Source organism: Lytechinus variegatus, chromosome 3 (genome assembly GCF_018143015.1).
Source record: "Lytechinus variegatus isolate NC3 chromosome 3, Lvar_3.0, whole genome shotgun sequence".
Classification (NCBI taxonomy): domain Eukaryota; kingdom Metazoa; phylum Echinodermata; class Echinoidea; order Temnopleuroida; family Toxopneustidae; genus Lytechinus; species Lytechinus variegatus.
The window spans coordinates 69,429,395-69,448,806 of NC_054742.1; the positions used below are offsets into that span (position 1 = coordinate 69,429,395).

General features: G+C 36.3%; 1 long non-coding RNA gene and 1 pseudogene across 1 annotated transcript; both read right to left on the reverse strand.

Moving 5' to 3' along the window:
• Window positions 1-2,849: 2,849 nt before the first annotated feature.
• Window positions 2,850-5,390, reverse strand: LOC121412287. The gene is made up of 3 exons (XR_005969591.1): window positions 5,092-5,390; window positions 3,735-3,814; window positions 2,850-3,304 (listed from the first exon to the last, which is right to left on the reverse strand). It is a non-coding gene; the product is annotated as an uncharacterized LOC121412287 (long non-coding RNA).
• Window positions 5,391-5,719: 329 nt separating this feature from the next.
• LOC121411797 lies at window positions 5,720-18,558 on the reverse strand (annotated as a pseudogene).
• Between the last annotated feature and the right edge of the window lie 854 nt (window positions 18,559-19,412).

Here is a 19,412-nt window from a genome sequence, read left to right on the forward strand (position 1 = left end):
ATCAGGGGGGTGTTTCATAAAACTGTTCGTAAGTTAAGAGCGACTGGTGATCCTGTCTTGCAGTAAATGGTACACACCATTGGCGATGATCACCAGTCGTTTTTAAAGTCGCTCTTAACTTACGAACAGCTTTGTGAAACGGCCCCATGATCTCAAACACGATTTGGGGCCAATACCGCAGTTTGCAATCTGAACTGCGGTCTTTCTGCAAACGGGGGTTTGACGTAATGGTCTGCTAATGTATATTGATAATGTTTTCTGCAAAGGTAATGTTCAAGGTTGATCATAAAGAACTGGTACAATATTTTTTGGATTCCTAAAATTGAATGTTATTAACTTTAAAAATTTGAATATATAAAAAAAGAGTGTTGGAAATGAATTTCTTCATGGGTCGACACCAAAACTTTCAATCACAAATGAAAACGCCCTTGGGATTTTCTTTTGCCTAACCTAACCCTTTACTGGTATAATTACAACAACAAGGCAAAAGCAATTTTGTGTCTCGCCCACTTATGAAAATAACCAGAAATATCATGATTTGTGAATAACACTTGTCATAAGAGCCTTGCACGTAAACTTTAATGTTGACCTGAAAATGACCTTTGACCTTATCATGTGACCTCTGACTGCAGCATAACATGCACGTCCCCCAAGTTTGGTTGAAAAACGACATACGGTTGCAGAGTTATGTGTCATAAAGAGTCTTGCATGTAAACAGTGGCGTAGACAGGTCCTTAGACCTGGGGGGATGATCCCTAGCTGGGTCATACTTTATATACAGTGCGTATCAAAAAAAAGTTTACACTTTGAAAACGCCCTGGAAATTTAGAAATATGCAACATGTGAGTAATTTTTTCACATATAATTATGGGTTTGGGTCTCATCTATCAAATGAAAGTAAAAGTTTTGACAGAATATTACACTTGAGTGAGCACTGTCCATTTTTGTAAAGCTCGCAGAAATCTGTTTGCGCAGAAATGCTTGTTTTCACGCTGTGTCAAGGGGAAAGGGCGAAATCAAACTTACCCTGCGAAGCATTTCTCATAAATTTCCCTAGCACTTTTAGCCAATTGAAATAAAACAGATACATTCAAGCATTTTGTTACAATTTGCCGCCCAAATTTGAAATTTTAACACTTAGTAAGCACAACCTTTACCCTTTTTGTGCCAGCTGGATCTGAGGACATAACTGAATCTGAACAAAAGTTTATATCAGCCATCTCCAGCACTTTTCACTAAGTTTTTGTCTCACCTGCGAAGCAAAGTGAGACTATAGGCGCCGCTTTTCCGACGGCGACGGCGGTGGCGGCGTCAACATCAAATCTTAACCTGAGGTTAAGTTTTTGAAATGACATCATAACTTAAAAAGTATATGGACCTAGTTCATGAAACTTGGCCATAAGGTTAATCAAGTATTACTGAACATCCTATTAGAGTTTCATGTCACATGACCAAGGTCAAAGGTCATTTAGGGTCAATGAACTTAGACCATGTTGGAGGAATCAACATCGAAATCTTAACCTGTGGTTAAGTTTTTGAAATGTCATCATAACTTAGAAAATATATGGACCTAGTTCATGAAACTTGGACATAAGGTTAATCAAGTATCACTGAACATCCTGCATGAGTTTCACGTCACATGACCAAGGTCAAAGGTCATTTAGGGTCAATGAACTTTGGCCGAATTGGGGATATCTGTTGAATTCCCATCATAACTTTGAAAGTTTATGGATCTGATTCATGAAACTTGGACATAATAGTAATCAAGCATCACTGAAAACTTTGTGCAAGTTTCAGGTCTCATGATTAAGGTCAAAGGTCATTAGGGTCAATGAACTTTGGCCGAATCGGGGGTATCTGTTGAATTACCATCATAACTTTGGAAGTTTATTGGGCTAGTTCATTAAACTTGGACATTAGAGTAATCAAGTATCACTGAACATCCTGTGCACGTTTCAGGTCACATGACCAAGGTCAAAGGTCAATGAACTTTGGCCGAATTGGGTGTATCTGTTGAATTACCATCATAACTTTGAAAGTTTATGGATCTGATTCATGAAACTTGTACATAAGAGTAATCAAGTATCACTGAATATCCTGTTTGAGTTTCAGGTCACATGATCATGGTCAAAGGTCATGTAAGGTCAATGAACTTTGGCCATGTTGGGGTTTTTTGGTGAATAACCATCATATCTCTGTAAGTTTATTGGTCTAGTTCATAAAAAGTGGACATAAGAGTAACCATGTATCACTGAACATCTTGTGCGAGTTAGAGTAGTATTCAAAGTCAGCACTGCTGCTATATTGAACCGCGTGATGCAGGTGAGACGGCCAGAGGCATTCCACTTGTTATTATTTAAAGTGGCTTTACATTTCATTTTTCATTTAATACTTGTTTCTCCACACTTTTCCCAAGCTTGGCAATGATTAACAATATGAAAATCAAGCCTAAGCCATTTCATGTAAATCACAGCTCAGTGTAAAGCAAATATCGTCACGATGGACTCGGTGTGTGGGGGAGTGGGGTGGGGCGCAATGCACTCTTCGAAGTGTTTTGGGCAAGGAAACAAGTTTAAAAAGGTAAAAGATATCTTCAATTCAATTTTAATAGCTAAATTCCACGTGTTCTTCATGATTAAGGTCTACTTTTATTTGCATAACTATTTCAAAGTTCTGCGCAAATCATTTTTCACCAACTTTTCAAAAGTAAGTGGTGCTCACTCAAGCGGAAATATTTTTCGACAGTTATATCGTCATTTGCTTAACTGGATCTGTATCTGTATATCCCATAAACATTTGTGTGACAAACATACATTGAGCATAGCTGATGCAATACTTTTTTCAAATAACCAAGATAATGATGCAACCTCTCATATTTTTTCTTTAATGTAAATTAGGGATTCGGAAAAATCTGTCCACAATGGATGACAAAACATATAGTTCTAATTTACATTTCTGATTGTATTATCATATGCTCAGTTCATTTTAAATTAAAAACAGGCAGTTGCCAAAATTTATTATCACTTTTTACATTGAGTCTTCCTTCTTACAAGAATATCACTAATATTTGCATACACTAGGCTTGTCTTGAGATGTTATTGTCATATAACTTTCTTATTAAAAAAAATACAGCATACAAAAGCAGAATTGTTGATACTTGCAGAGAGAAAGGTAGTCTATCACTAGGCCCTTTGTCCCTCTTCAGGCTCAGATCATCTTCAAGCATGTTGATGAGGTAGTGTGTGGTCTCTTTTAAAAAGTTTCCTGTCAACGACTCCTAATTGCAGTTCTTGTTGGCATATTCCTATTGAGTTAGAGTGAGAAGCAAAAGAAAATATTTAAACATTGAAAAAACCCCTATGTATTCTTAACTACCTTTACTGTGCACTGTTGAAATTAATAGGCCTACCTTTTAAATCTGCATAAGTCAGTTGACTTTTTTGCCCGCAACCTAATCAGATTGCCATTCTCATAAAGTTAAATTTAAATTGATCAACTGGATCTACACATATTTGACATTTAGGTATTATACTCTATGACCATGTGACACGGAATTTAGATCAATTCAGTCACTGTCAGATGTGTACATCAACCAAGATTGAAATTGATCAAAATAAGTGGTTCTTTATTATGACAACAAATTTTAAGATAAATTTTTTTTTAGATGGTTACAAAGAAAAAATTTAGAAAATAGACAATAGTCCACATAGAAACAACAAGAAAAATGAACATACCTCTCTAACAATCCTCATTTAATAGTCTCTCAGGACAGTCTGTGCATGTTGTAAGATGTTTTCATCCATTCAAAAATTTACTGCGGAAATAAACAAAGTACAGGTAGATCTACATTAAATTACTTTTAAATCTAATGGACATGAAACATAATTCAACATCTCTTCAAACCTGCCAGATTTCCAACCAAAATGTAAATTCTTATTATCATTTTGGGTGATTTGTTAAAATAATCCATTCAATTAATTGTTCTACGGTGCTTCATAATGTAGCTCATCTTATTGTAGACCAAAAGCTTCAGTCTGTATTTTGGTTGTTCCGCTGAACTGCATTGGCTAGACCAAAAGCTTCAGTCTCAGTATTTTGGTTGTTCCGCTGGACTGCGTTGGCTACTCACCAATACATAATGGGGATTATAATAAAATGTCAGAAATTGTTGAATAAATCCCCAGAAACGACGGTTATTCCTGTCTAATCGTATTGTAGCTACATCATGTAAACAGAGCCAGTCAAGCCTATTGTATTACGCAGTGCGCAGCAAGGGATGGGAAGATGCAATGGCCACCAGATCAATCTGATTATTTAGGCCCTATAAGAATATTTATTCCTATATTATATAAGGTGTAAAAAAGGTATAAAAATTAAATTCAGTGTATTTAACTAATTGACATCCCAGTATAGCTTCCAAGGAGCTGCGTTTTGGAATTATTGCGACAAGTAACAAGGCAATGATGTGGATATTGAAGGGGATTCCATCATTATTAACATTGTTTACCAACTTCGACACACACTGACACAGCCCTGGCCTACCCAAGGCCAGGGCCTAGACTAGCGTGTCTAACTTGGGCTACGGCTTCATGATGAAAAAAATTTATAAAAAATATCAGATTCAGAGTCCTCGAGCCGAGGGGCGCGAGGCTAGATCTACCTGACTACATTTCTAAAGTTGGATCTGAATATGTGAATTTCGACAAATATTTTTTGTGATCACTAGACTACTTGGTGACAGGATCCAAGGTAGACACAGGAAGTGTTTTCCCATTCACTAAAAATTGACCCAATATTTTTTATGCCGTTTAGTTACATGTCTGCAATTTTGTGCATGCAGTCACTTTATGTGGAGCGAGTCGGTGCGTGCCGGTGGGACAGCTCTTCGTTATCTTTTGACAGGACACAAAACTACACGCGTGGGACTAAAAAATAACTTGCGTGCGATAATGCTTTTCCCATCCCAAGTCCACCGTTCCGCTCTTAACTCTGCATGCATTTACAGCATTAATTATAATATTTCTTCACAAAAAATACATGCAGACGTAGAAAAAAATATTCATCGTCGCTATAAAATGGCAAATTACTTACGATGTTCTCACAGCTCGGCAAATACCGATATTAAACGCTTTGCTCCTCTTCATTTCGTGCAAAGCTATTTATCGTCGATCGTCTATGCACTTGCTCAGCTAGCTAGCTAGCTCAGCAATGTACCGAAATACTGTTCTGTGATTGGTCAATGTGCCTAAAAACCATGGTTTTCCTAAAACCCACGGTTTGAAACCACCTAAAACAGTTGACTCAAAATCATGCCGAAAACCCACGGTTGAAACCATGGTTTCATTTGAAACCACCTTTGTGAATCGCAAAATCAGCAAAACCCACGGTTGAAACCATGGTTTCTGCAAAAACCACCTTTGTGAATTCGGGCCCTTAAGTTTGAGAGAAGGAAAAATTAAACATATTTAAGGAAATCAGCAATGGAGAAAAGGTTATTCGATTACACAGGTGAAACCCTTGGATTTGTTTAACTGGAAATGAATCTACCCTAGAAACCATCAGTGATTGATAAGTCATAAAAATATCTGTCACTGCCAACTTTATGAAACCCTGCAGCTACGGGACTGTTCCTTGATGACTTTTTTTCCTGACAAATCTTCTCTGGCCATAATATACCGAGGAGCTCAGTAACTTATAATAGTTGTCAGTACAAATCAAAGATCATTCATGAAACCCGATCACTGGTCCTCTAATTGTCATACCGTATGGCAAATTGTTCCGATGATGTAGCATCGTTGATTTGTCTTCTCCACCAAGCTCTTTCTCGTCACCACTAAACCGGGAAGTAGGCGCCGATTTCCTCTTGCGCATGCGTGATATCAGAAAGATGATGAGAATCACCCCGAGGACTCCTCCCAGAGCACCGGCCAGGGCTGCCATAGGGATAGGGGATCTGGGTTTATCGGGAGTGGGCATAGCTGCAAAAGATAGGGGAAAATAATCGGATCAAACTTTAGTGTGGCAAATAACTAAACTGAGATTATGGAGATGAAAGATAATATTTCTGAGCATGCACTTGCGTCAAATCCGTAAAAGGGCGTTTAGGCCGATATTACCCCCCACGTATTTCGAGGGGGGGGGGGGGCGAATGGGCCGTGGACTTTATAAACAAGAATAAAATGTGGATATCTATATCAACGAAATAATGTATATTGTTATTAGGTCTTTTGCTTAGGTAGTAAGAGTTTCACAGCCTTATAGCCTGTTTGATCTCTTCGCTCCCTCACGCCCATGATGCTGTATATCGCCTCTGACATAATTTTTGCCCTAAGTCTAGTTTTGGATTACCAGATCCTTGTCATTTTCTGTGACCCTTATTTCAATGTTTAATCCATTTACAGAACATAACATGAAAGTTGCCAGGAAAGGCAAAAGGCGAAAACTAGGGGCAACCTGCCCCGCCAGTGTCAAGTACAAACAAAATAAAGTTGTCGGGGGGGCATTTCATGAAATAAATAGTCATTTTTCACTGGCAAATTTCCTCTGAGCCAATCAGATACAAGGATTTTAGTAGCTTAAAACAAATAGTGAAAAATCACTGACTTTTTAGTTCACGAAATGCCCCCTGAATGAGGAATGAGACAAAACTTACCAAATACAGTGAGGTTATTGTCTGATTCGAAGAGGGTACAGTCAAAACAAACGTTGTCGTCAATAGAGATCTACCGATAGCATAAGACAGCATAAGTTGACATTAAATCAGGGTTCTGTGACGAGAATCATATCAGACTATCCCCATACTGGAGAGAATACAGTGTCCCACAGTCAGTGTGTTCACAGTCGTTCACAGTATGGAACACAATGTGAAATCCCCTTCACACTGTTAAATTTGTGTTTGAGCATTTCAACTGTGGAATCACATATTCACACAGTCGACCATGTGAACACGCTATGACCAGTGCGAATGTGAACATCGCATCACACTGTGGAATTTGAATATTACAACAGTGTGAATACTAATTGCAAATAATCCACAGTGTGAAAACACTGATCACACCTTGTTACTTTCCTGCAGAGAACATTCTAACGTTCCAACCATAAAAATGTGCGCAGTGGCCTTTAAATCATTGACTGATTGTTTGAGAAAATTGTAATTTTTCCCAAATACAGAATTGTAGCTTACATTCAATGTATTTGCATGACGTGTATTTTTTTTTATACATTCTTCCATTCGATTTTCATTATTATTATTATCTGACATGTGTTTGGAAATTAACAATCTTAAAAACTACTCAAACTTAATATTCCACCGTTATGCCCACGGTGTCCATTTGTTCCTGTCAAAACTCGTTTCTAATGGACCTACCCATTTTTTGAGGGAAATTAACGTTCAATGCTCACCATAGCAATGTAAACTCCTGGAGGTACGTTGTCAAAATACACAAACGGTTTGCCATCCCTTTGCTGAAAAAAAAAATCAATCATAAATATATAACTAAATTAAAGCAATTATACTCAAGTTCTGTATTCATGAAGCAACTAAAGAGTCATGATAGTTCTCGTTGTGTTGAGAATTATGTTACATAACGTAAAATAAAATAAAATAAGTGATTGAATCTTACTGAGAAGATTTGTATGTTTCTTAAAATTCCCATTTTTGGAATAACGTCTAATTATGCATCACGAATAAATTTAACAGAAAATCCTTTTGGAACAAAGCTGTAAAGTTGAGTAATAGACAAGATACAAGATTCTTTGAAACTATTTTGCGGACTGCTAGGAAGTCTCACCGAGATTGCATCTCTTGCGTGAATACACCCGAAATTGGTGCTGTTTTATCATAAGTATGCATCTGTTTTTGCACGTAAATGAGTATACCGGTCTTAGTGAATGAGTTTTCGATGTATATACATGTAAGTATTAAAATGATTTTTTTTCGAAAGCACCGTCACTTGGTTAGTTACGATCTATAAAACATAAATTAAGCTATTATTGCTGGTTTCATAATGTATACTCACTGAATCAAAATATGTATCAAATGTGTGTCCTACTCGGCGTTCTTTTACACCTATTTCATGAAGATAGATATTATACCCCGGGTATTCCTGCACACTACTGGGCCAGAATGAGACGACCACGGAACCATTGCTTATCTGCTTGATCTCTGGACTATACACCGGTATCCAGTCCTCCGGAGAGTCTATATATATATATTTAAAAAATTATTGAAATATTTACAAATGTAATATATACGCATGTAGTTACGAGACCTCAACAAAGGCATACACTCTTAAAAATGCTGGGCAAAATGTACTGTCCACACAACAATTCGTTAAAACTTAATCCAATTCTGGGTAGTTTCAAACCAATAATGTGTACTCTGGGTGAAAATTACACAGTATGGATTAAAAACTACCCAGAGCTGGATGATTTTTTTAAACTAATTTTTGTGCGGACAGTATGTTGCCCAACATTTTAAGAGTGTATCAAACCCTTTTGTATCAAATTATGCATATCTTACCAACTCCCTCTCATAAATATTTCTTGCCTAAGCGTGTTCACTTTTGTCAGTATAGACATTCTCCCATCATTGTTATTACAATTAAATCTAACAACATTGTGATAAGATTTATTGTAGGAATATTGAGCTTCAATATTTTTTTTATATAATAGCAGTTCATATAACATAAATAAACATTTCAAAATTTTAAACAATTCAAACTTGGCATCAGAAAAGTCCCATGCAGGTCAAATCTAAATAATATCTAAACTTCATCCCACTGCTGCCATCAAAATTGGTACTAACCACTAGCGTACCTAGGGGGGGGGGGGGCAGTCTGCTTGTCAAATTTTTTGGCAGACGTCCCCCCCCCCGGGGAAAATCCTAGATACCTCACTGGTACTAACTTAATAAACCACAGAAAAGTACTGCACACAAACTTACTAATATTGCAAAGAGAAACCGCTGGTTCTTGCTGACAACCTGAAATTCGAAAAAATATGTCTCATAATATTAGCCTCTAATTCATTATATCAATTTACATCTTGAGATCTATTCTGTTTTGTTATGATGCAAATAATAACCTCAAAAATTAATCAATAAGGCCGGTTCATAAAGGCTTATTTATGGCATACTTCTTTTCTCGATTCTTATAATGACAAAGATTTCTCCACCCCTTGATTTCCTCCTATAGAATGACCATACTCACATTCCAGTGTACATATTATATTTGTTGCTATGCTCGGCAATATTTTAGGATGGAAAAATAGTCCATTCAAAGCAGGACTATGACTCAGTATAATAATTACAACCTATATAGACCTATTCACAGTACACTAAACAATATTCAGAATTACTAAAATATACTGAGTTTAGCGCGCGCACGCATATATATCCATCAGAGCACACACCCCCGAAACACCCACCCACCCTTACACACTCACACAAACACCCCTCATCTTCGACCATTTACAAGTTAATCAATATGCTTACTGTAAGTCACTGTATAGCCAACATATAAATATTTCATTCTGGTTTTATCGTAGTGACTTTCTCTTTCATCTTCTCTCCAAATCCCATCTTATTAATTGTTTATCTAGCTCCTAGTGTTATTTACATTACAAATTTTATGTCTACAATAAATTTACGTATATATATATATATATATATATATATGTGTGTGTGGGTGTGAAGAGTAGAGTAGAATCAAGAATGAAGCAAAGAATACACTATGTTGTAAAGCTTTCGGCCCTGGCCTTCTTCAGTTTTTATTTGCTGACATGGGTCATAGCAAATTCTCCTGAATTAGGGTTGTGTTGTGTACTGTGCGTGTGTTATTTACAAAGTAAATACATATGTATACACGTATATTTTATTATATTTGTTTCAAATGAAAAAAACAATAATGACATATGAAATGAATCCAGTAATGTAGATATGCTGCTAGATATTGAAATCAAAATATCATAATTTTTCCTTGGGGCGATTAGATGACATACTTGGAAGTGTTGTACTGATACTTTCTCTGTTGGAATCATCATTACTCATTGGGATGCTCCGGATGATGGTGTTGTAGTTCTCCCCAGGCTGAGAAAAATTCCTGTTTTGACAGCTCACTGAAAAGTTAGACTGTTTGACATAAAATGAATAGAACAATAATATAATATGGTCACTTTTCTATCATTAAGACAAAGTCAGCCCTAAGATCGTGTTCATGCATGAGCAATCGAGCATCCACATTATTCTTTAATATTCTTTGAAATATGATAAAAGGAGGACCCTCCTAGATGGTTACAGACAGTGCACCCGAGAGAGTGTAATTTCACTCCAGATGAATTGATTTCTGCTGGTTTTCTTTCTCCCGGGCTCCCCTTTATTTCTCTCTCCATTTTTTAAGAGCAAGCCGCGACAACCACCCTGCTTTTGAAGTGCCCCCATTCTATATTGAATATTTTTTATCGGTAATCATGTATTTAGTAGCCATTTATCAATTTCATGTTATTTAATGTCTGAAATATATGTAGGATGTTACATCTATGACAAGTTTACTGCTATTCGTAGTCACATCACAAAGTAAACATCCCACTTTGTATGTTTAATAATGAGTAAAATATTTTTTGAAAAAAAAAACGATTTAATTCTATACATTTTAATTTGATAAATGGGAAATAAGACACACATAGAAGACAGCTGTCTTGACCATTAATTAGCCATGGCATAGACTAGGCGAACAACTGCACAAATGACTTCATACATCCCTCCCAGGCTCCCATCGTATAGTAACTCATTCTAGAGAAAAACGATTTTCATTCCACAACATTTAAATACATTCATGTTTACATTGGGAATATTTCGAAACCGAATCCCAATCTAGTTTGTCTCAAAAGAAAATGGACGTTGTTTTTAAGGTGGGCGGGGTGTTACATGATGAAAATTCAACAGAAGACTTACGGAAGCATCCTCGAAGGTCAATGTCCTTTAAAAGAAATGGTGACACAGAAAAATTTCGATGCACAAGCAGTGCTGCTGCAAAATACACTAATAACAAACCCGGTCAGAAGGCCAATGCGATCTGTAAAAAAATCAAATAAAAATGAATGTTTTGAGTATGAGAACACGAGATCCCAAAGTAGTAGTAGTACTGGTAGCAGCAGAATTAGTAGTAGTAGTAGTAGTAGTAGTAGTAGTAGTACTAGTAGTAGTAGTAGTAGTAGTAGTAGTAGGAGGAGGAGGAATAGGAGGAGTAATATTAGTAGGAGTAGTAGGATTAATAGTAGTAGTAGTAAAAGTAGTAGTAGTAGAAGAAGTTTTAGAAGTAGTGGTAGAAGTAGTAGTATAGTAGTAGTACTACTAGTATAGCAAAACTCCAATATTTTCGGGGTAATCATTAATTGATGAATATAAACACACATACACACACCCTCTGCATGTACCACGTACATGTTTATAATCTTGGCCCACCGCCAAGCTGGTAACAATCAAAATTAAAGTATTAATGATAACATCAAAGATTATAATCATTACTTATATATATAAATTATATGATTTTTACCTTGCGATGCTTTCCACTGGTGTGTCATCTCTAGATACACTTTACCATCTGGTCCTATGACTGTCGAAGCAGCCATGTTAACCTTGACAGGACCTCCGGGTGCCTGGTCTTCCAGTACGGTGCTACGATCATGGCAGCCTACAAAGTCAAAGAAAACAAAAAACTTAAGCGGAATAGATGAGAAATGTCAAAATTAGTTTGGTATCACCGGTTACCAAAAGCGGTAAGCGATGAATTCCAGTTACCGGAGTTAGAAATGAATATTCATTATGAATGACGTATTCTGTTGAATCCCGGAGGTGTTGAATTTCGGGAATTGAAGAGTCATAGCACGCGTAATTTGATAGCATTGTAGAGACGAACAAACTATGTGGTGCCAAAGAGAACTCGTTTGGAGAACGGTGTAGAGAACTTATGTTGGTTACCAGACTTATTTTAATTTGTCTTCTCGATCTCGGTAGGTAGGTAAAATATTTTAATCTGGGTATACCCTTGAGCTGAGGGTCAAGTTTGAGAGATAGGCCTAAATAGCAGCTAGACTTAGCTGGCTAGCTAGACCTACTTAGTCGGCTACTGAGCCAGAACTAGTCTTAGCCTTAGCAGAGCCTGAGCTGCAGTAGCTCACTATAGAATACCGTCTAGGTAGCTACCTCAGCTCAGGCTCTGATACCTAAGGCTAAGACTAACATTATTTTATTATCAGGTAAAAGTTTTTGTTTGCAACGTAATGTGGCCCAGGATGAAAAATAAGTGCTAAAAATACCAAAATTACTATAAGTACTTAAAAAAAGAACTAAAAGAAGTGGCGTAACTACGGGGGCATGCCCCCCCATCGGCTGGCCAAAAAAAAAAAAAAACAGGAGAAAAGGGAGAAGAAAGAAATGCAGTGGAAAAGAAGAATTTATTGTACATTATAATGTTATATTATATGTTGTGTTATATTACATAAGAATTTTTTTTTCATAACTTTATGAAACATAATGTGCTCAGGGCCTATTTGTTCATTATTCCTGGTACTAGCATTGTCTGTTTAACGAGATATACATGTACAATCATGTTGTACCAAAACGTCCTGTTTTCAAGTCAATATGCACCAAATATATATCATCGCACTTCGAGTTATTATTGTTTTATGTATTGACATATGCTTCGTTTCATGACTACTTAAAGTGATAGCCCCATTTAAAGGTCTGTATATAAAAAAATTGTGTTCGTGCTTACATTCGAATTAGTGGATTGATGAGATAATGTCTGCTCTTCATGAATTCCTGAAATCGGTCCTTAAAATGTCTCTTTTTCTAATGTAAATATCAAAAATTTTCAGGTCACGCTTCGCGCTCGCATCATTTGTTTAGTGAAATACGTACGGTCATAATCGATTCCTACAAACAAGCCTTAGAATGCCCCTCTTCAGATCTGAATTTCCTATATTTTCAGCTCGCACTTTGCGCTACTGAGATGCGTATGATAATCATGATTACTGCATGTGACTATAAAAAGCTCTTCATGTGTTTGAATGTGATTCTAACAAAATCAGCAATCGCTTGGCACTCGCATTGGATGACTATGGTGAGATATGTAAACTCTTAATGGATTCAAAAAAGAAATAGTCCTTAAAATGTCCGTTTGGGGTCAATGTATACAAAATTTTCAGCTCGCGCTTCGTGCTCGCATCATTTTGTACGTGAAATACGTATGGTCTCCGTAAATTCCTACAAACAAGCCTTAAAATGCTTCTCTTCAGGTCTGAATTTCCTAAATTTTTAGCTCGCGCTTCGCGCTCGCAATATTTGATTAGTGAGATGCGTATTTTAATCATGATTACAATGACTACAAAAGGTGTTTCATGTTTTCTAACAAAATCAGCAAGCGCTTGGCACTCAAATTAGATGAGTATGGTGAGATATGTATTCTCTTATTTGATTTCTAAAAATAGTCCTTAAACTGTCTCTGTTCGGGGTCAATAAATACAACAATTTCAGCTCGCGCTTCGCGCTCGCATTGTTTGTTTAGCGAGACAGATACGTATTTTTTTATTTTTATTAAATAGCTTATTTTGACCCTTTTTAGGTATGAATTTCACAAATTTTCAGCTCGCGCTTCGCGCTCGCATCATTTGATCAGTGAGATACATTACATATCCGTTTAATGGCACAGTCCTTAAAATGTCTCTATATAAGGTCAATAGGCCTATACCTGGTAATTGAGCGCGCTTTGCGCGCTCACTTGAGCGACTCAAAATTTTTGCTGGTGCCCCCCCAATGCCATGACCCACGGTACGCCACTGACTAAAAGTACAAAAATGTGCGAGAGAGCTATTGGTGGATATCTTATGGTCTGCACGCACCTGGCGGCGGGAAGACAAAAATTTTAGGAGGGGACAACCAAAAAATTTTTGACAAGCAAAAAAAAAAAAAAATTTCTCAACCCAAACATTTTAGGGGGGATGTAGGAAAATAAATTGACAAGCAAAAAAAAAAAAAAAAAAAAATGTCTGCACGTGATAGATTGGCCTTGTTTAAGCAGAAAGTAAAAGTAAATTAAAAAATATTAGTTTTTTTAGCCCATGTATCAGTTTTCACAAACGTGTGCTTTCTGTGACAACATTTCCATTCATAAAAATAGACGAAAAACTGGTATTATTTACGGAACATGAAACAATGTATTTTATGACTTACTTGGAGTTATATCGCAAGGTGGTAAAGCTGTAGTTGAAATACGAGGAACATCCTGTAATAAAATGAACAATATAAACATGATTAGGATAGAAAATCAAGGGCGTGTTGACACCTTTCCAAAGATGAATGTGATCTTATACCGTTATTATTGTGTATGCGCGGGGGAGGGGGGGTAGAAGTACATGTAGGTAAAGGTGCCTGGTAAAACCACTAATGTCCGGGGTTCGATTCCCTGCCAGGGATTCTTGGGACGGCACAATTCACACTGCAAAAACACCGGTGTTGATTTAACACCAGTCCGGAATATATATATGTCCACACCAGAGAAGTGTTAAACTATACACCAGTTTGGTTTCGGTCTAACATCAGACAGGTGTTTATGCAACACCAATTAGTATCAAAACAGCATGGGTTTGATTCCAAACTGGTGTTGTTTCAACACTTCCCTGGTGTGGACATAATATAGATTCTGGGTTGGTGTTAAATCAACACCTGAGTTTTTGCAGTGCGTAAATTAAAATGGAAATGCTTTAATTTCAAGCATTAGTCTTATCAACATGTTGCACTTTTTTAAAGGAAGTAAGCATGTATATATATATATAGAGATTGAATTTCAGATGTGCCTTCTGCATCCTAAAATAAATAAATATTTCTCGACTTCTTGTTTCTGTTATTGCACTTTGTCTTCAACACTCTTCAAGAATACAATTTGGACCTTTATTCTGTACCCTCTAGGAAGGCACACTGGTGCACATTATGTTTTTGTCTCACCTGCATAGCAGAGTGAGACTATAGGCGCCGCTTTTCCGACGGCGGCGGCGGCGTCAACGTCAAATCTTAACCTGAGGTTAAGTTTTTGAAATGACATCATAACTTAGAAAATATATGGACCTAGTTCATTAAACAGTGAAGCAAAAAAGTGCAGAGCAGTGGGAGTGGATTAAATCATCATCGTCCTTTCATATTGGTTGAAAATGTCCCATTATTTTTCTTCCAGAAATTGCAATGAAATCAATTCAGAATTGTACTTGACCCATGTATGTTTTTTTAGATATTCGTGATACATTGATATTTGACTAGACAATCTCGATCTAGTTCTAGTCATCAGTGTGAACATATTTTTTTTCTTCAGATATCTTATTATTATAATAAAAGAAAAACGCCTCTATGTTTGTGCTATCGGGAAAATGAAGCAGATAGCATACACATTCTCTGGTAACCTTTTCTTCTTCTTTTACTACTACTACTACTACTACTACTACTACTACTACTACTACTACTACTACTACTACTACTACTACTACTACTACTACTACTACTACCACTACTACTACTACTACTACTACTACTACTACTACTACTACTACTACTACTACTACTACTACTACTACTACTACTACTACTACTACTACTACTACTACTACTACTACTACTACTACTACTACTACCACCACCACCACCACTACTACTACTACTACTACTACTACTACTACTACTACTACTTCTACTACTACTACTACTACTACTACTACTACTACTACTACTACTACTACTACTACTACTACTACAACTACTACTACTACTACTACTACTACTACTACTACTACTACTACTACTACTACTACTACTACTACTACTGCTACTACCACCACTACTACTACTACTACTACTACTACTACTACTACTACTACTACTACTACTACTACTACTCCTACTACCTACTACCTTCTACTACTACTACTACTACTATACTACTACTACTACTACTACCACCACCACCTTGTGTTGCTAAACCTCGCTTTTAATTGCTTTTAACCCCGCTATTATCCACAGATTAGCAAAATCATGCACGTAAAACATTTTTTACTCTGGTGCCGCTAAAATCTTCTAAGGACATAAAAGGAAATGAAGTTGACACGTTGCAAGCTTGTAATTCCATTGAGGCAAAATATGCTTTATCTTTTTTCAGGTAATCGAAGCGAGCTATGCAGTAGAAAACGATTTAAATTCTCGATTGGCCGATTATAAAAAGATTTGCAGTTCAAGGCTATAGAGAGTACAATTATGAAGCCTCCCGCGATTAAGATAGAAATTATAGCAAAAACACTATGAATAAATCTAATAAAAAAGGCTCTATAATGACATAAACAAAAGTCGTTGAATACACATTTCCACCATTACTAGGAAAATTCATTTTGATGACTTTGTAAAAACAATTTCAAGACCTATCTACTACTATTAACAAAATATTATAATGATTATCGGATGAGAAAGGCGAAACTCGAATTTTAGAAAAATTCGAGTTAAAAGCGGTGCCCTTTAATACTAATGGTGGGATCAATAATTTGATTGATTTGTAAATAGAATGTCAAGGCCTATCTACTACTATTAACAAAATATTATGATTCGGATGAGAAAGGCGAGACTCGAATTTTCAAAAATTCGAGTGAAAACCGCAGTCCTTTAATACTAATAGTAGGAGCAATAAATTTGATTGATTTGTAAATAGAATGTCAAGGCCTATCTGCTACTATTAAAAAAATATTATAATTCGGATGAGAAAGGCGAGACTCGAAATTTTCAAAAATTCGAGTTAAAACCGCAGTCCTTTAATACTAATAGTAGGAGCAATAAATTTAATTGATTTGTAAATAGAATGTCAAGGCCTATCTACTACTATTAACAAAATATTATCATTCGGATGAGAAAGGCAAGACTCAGATTTTTTCGAAAATTTGAGTTAAAAGCGCTGTCCTTTAATACTAATAGTAGGAGCAATAAATTTGATTGATTTGTAAATAGAATGTCAAGGCCTATCTACTATAACAAAATATATAATTCGGATGAGAAAGGCGAGACTCGAATTTTTCAAAAATTCGAGTTAAAAGCGCTGCCCTTTAATACGAATAGTAGGAGCAATTAATTTGATTGATTTATAAATAGAATGTCAAGGCCTATCTACTACTATTAACAAAATATTATAATTCGGATGAGAAAGGCAAGACTCGAATTTTTTCAAAAATTCGAGTCTCGCCTTTCTCATCTACTACTACTACTTCTGCTGCTACTACTACTAACTACTACTACTACTACTACTACTACTACTACTACTACTACTACTACTACTACTACTACTACTATTACTACTATTACTAATTACTACTACTACTACTACTACTACTACTACTACTACTACTACTACTACTACTACTACTACTACTACTACTACTATCACTACTACCACTACTACTACTACTACTACTACTACTACTACAACTACTACTAATAAATATTGTGTGGAATCAAAATCACAATGTCTTCAAGTTCAAGTATATTTTATTCAAAACCCAAAACATCACATTATAATCAAATTAAATATGCTTACAATGTACATAAACACGTATCAATTACATTATAGCATAAACGAATTGGTTTTAGAATCAAGTTAGTGAAATAATAGTGCGAAATCACCGTCATTATATAGGCCTATAATGTTGAAGTCTTGTATAAAAGTAGAATAATAGTCTGGTACTATTGTGAAATGAAAAAAAATATAGAATTTTCAGAATATAGCCCAAGACAGTTTTCTGTACATTAACAATTATAGTCAATTAAGTGCCTTTGCCTTTAGATCATTAAGTACTAATTCGTGTTCATCTTCGTTTCAGGAGCGTCGAGTGACATATGAAAATAAGCTCCTCTTTTTTCAAACAATAGTACACAATAAAGATGACGATATAAACTGCGGAAAATATACGAAATTGAAATCTCACACCTCTGTATTTTTTTCTAAAACACACAAGATGACATACAAAATAATCTTTGCACCTGGCATGATTATTCTCTCGAATGTGAATCCCCCCCCCCCCGGGACTTTTCTCGGGAGACATGGATTTGAATGAAATCACATACGGCAAAACACGACAAACAAAACCCTAAAATGGCTTTCAAAACTCACCCCTTGACTCTGCTGGCATGGACTCGTGCAAGTCAATCGCAGCCCACCATGTTTAAGAGCGTCCGTTCCAGGCATACACCATGAAAAGTAGAAGGTTATCAGTACCGGTGATAGAGGTAGATAAAATAGAAACAGTCGTGCCATCTTTGCAAGTATTTAATGTTCGTCTTAATTCCCAATTACTGGGGCTACATGATGAACAACAAAGCAAACTTGGTGTAGGATTATACTATAAAAGTTACACTTTCCTCAGCGAGCAGCGCCAGCTTATACTGTGAGCATACTCTCATGTAGTCGAGAGAAACCAAAGGAAGAGGAAACACATATATATATATGTTTCCACGAATACGATCCCGGAAAAGTATGCGCGCTGTAAACCCATCGGGAAAACGAATGTGTTGCTGTTTGTGGTTACCCTTTAATTGAAAAGCGAAAAAAAACTGACCAAATTTATGAAGCATGTGGATTATGGCAATAAAAATATCCCCAAAACACAAATAAATACATTAGATAAATCATGTATTCTTATAGTTACTTTTTCCCACTAGCTAACAAGCTGTACCCTTTTCGAGATCAATATAAAAAAAATGGTTTTATGCAGCGAACAATCTTTTCCCTTACTGTTTGCCATAATATGGTGTAAAAAAAATCAGGATTGCTTTGAAGATTAACACTCAAAGTAAATTTGTGAGGCTAATATAATGATAATGGAAAGTAATGATACTTATACAAAAAATAAAAAAACATGACCAAGTAACTGATGATTTTAGGTTATCATGGAGTTTATTCACAGAAACAAAACTATTTTTACATCAAAAATAAAAATATCGAACTCTGTTCATATATTGGCTAGAAGGGGGGTAGGTTATTATGCAATATACATATCGGCTCGCGCACTGATTTTGATGATGGAATTACATCTTCTTACCGCTGCGCTCGCTCTATTTTACACACACACACACAAATACTCAAATCCCAAATCCTTCTAGGCTATAAAAGGGGCGCAGAAAACGTCCGCGAGGGGCACTGATTCGAGAAAGGGCATGCACTTACAAGAAGGCAATGGGGCACTTGATAAAAGGCGGGTCATTCTCAGGTGAAAGGGGCACAGAACACGTTTGACACGGGGCATTTTTCGGTAAAAAACAATGGCACTTATTGGTAACACCTAAAACCGGTCCTCCTCGATCATCGGGTGAAAAAGGCACAGAATACGTTTGAGAG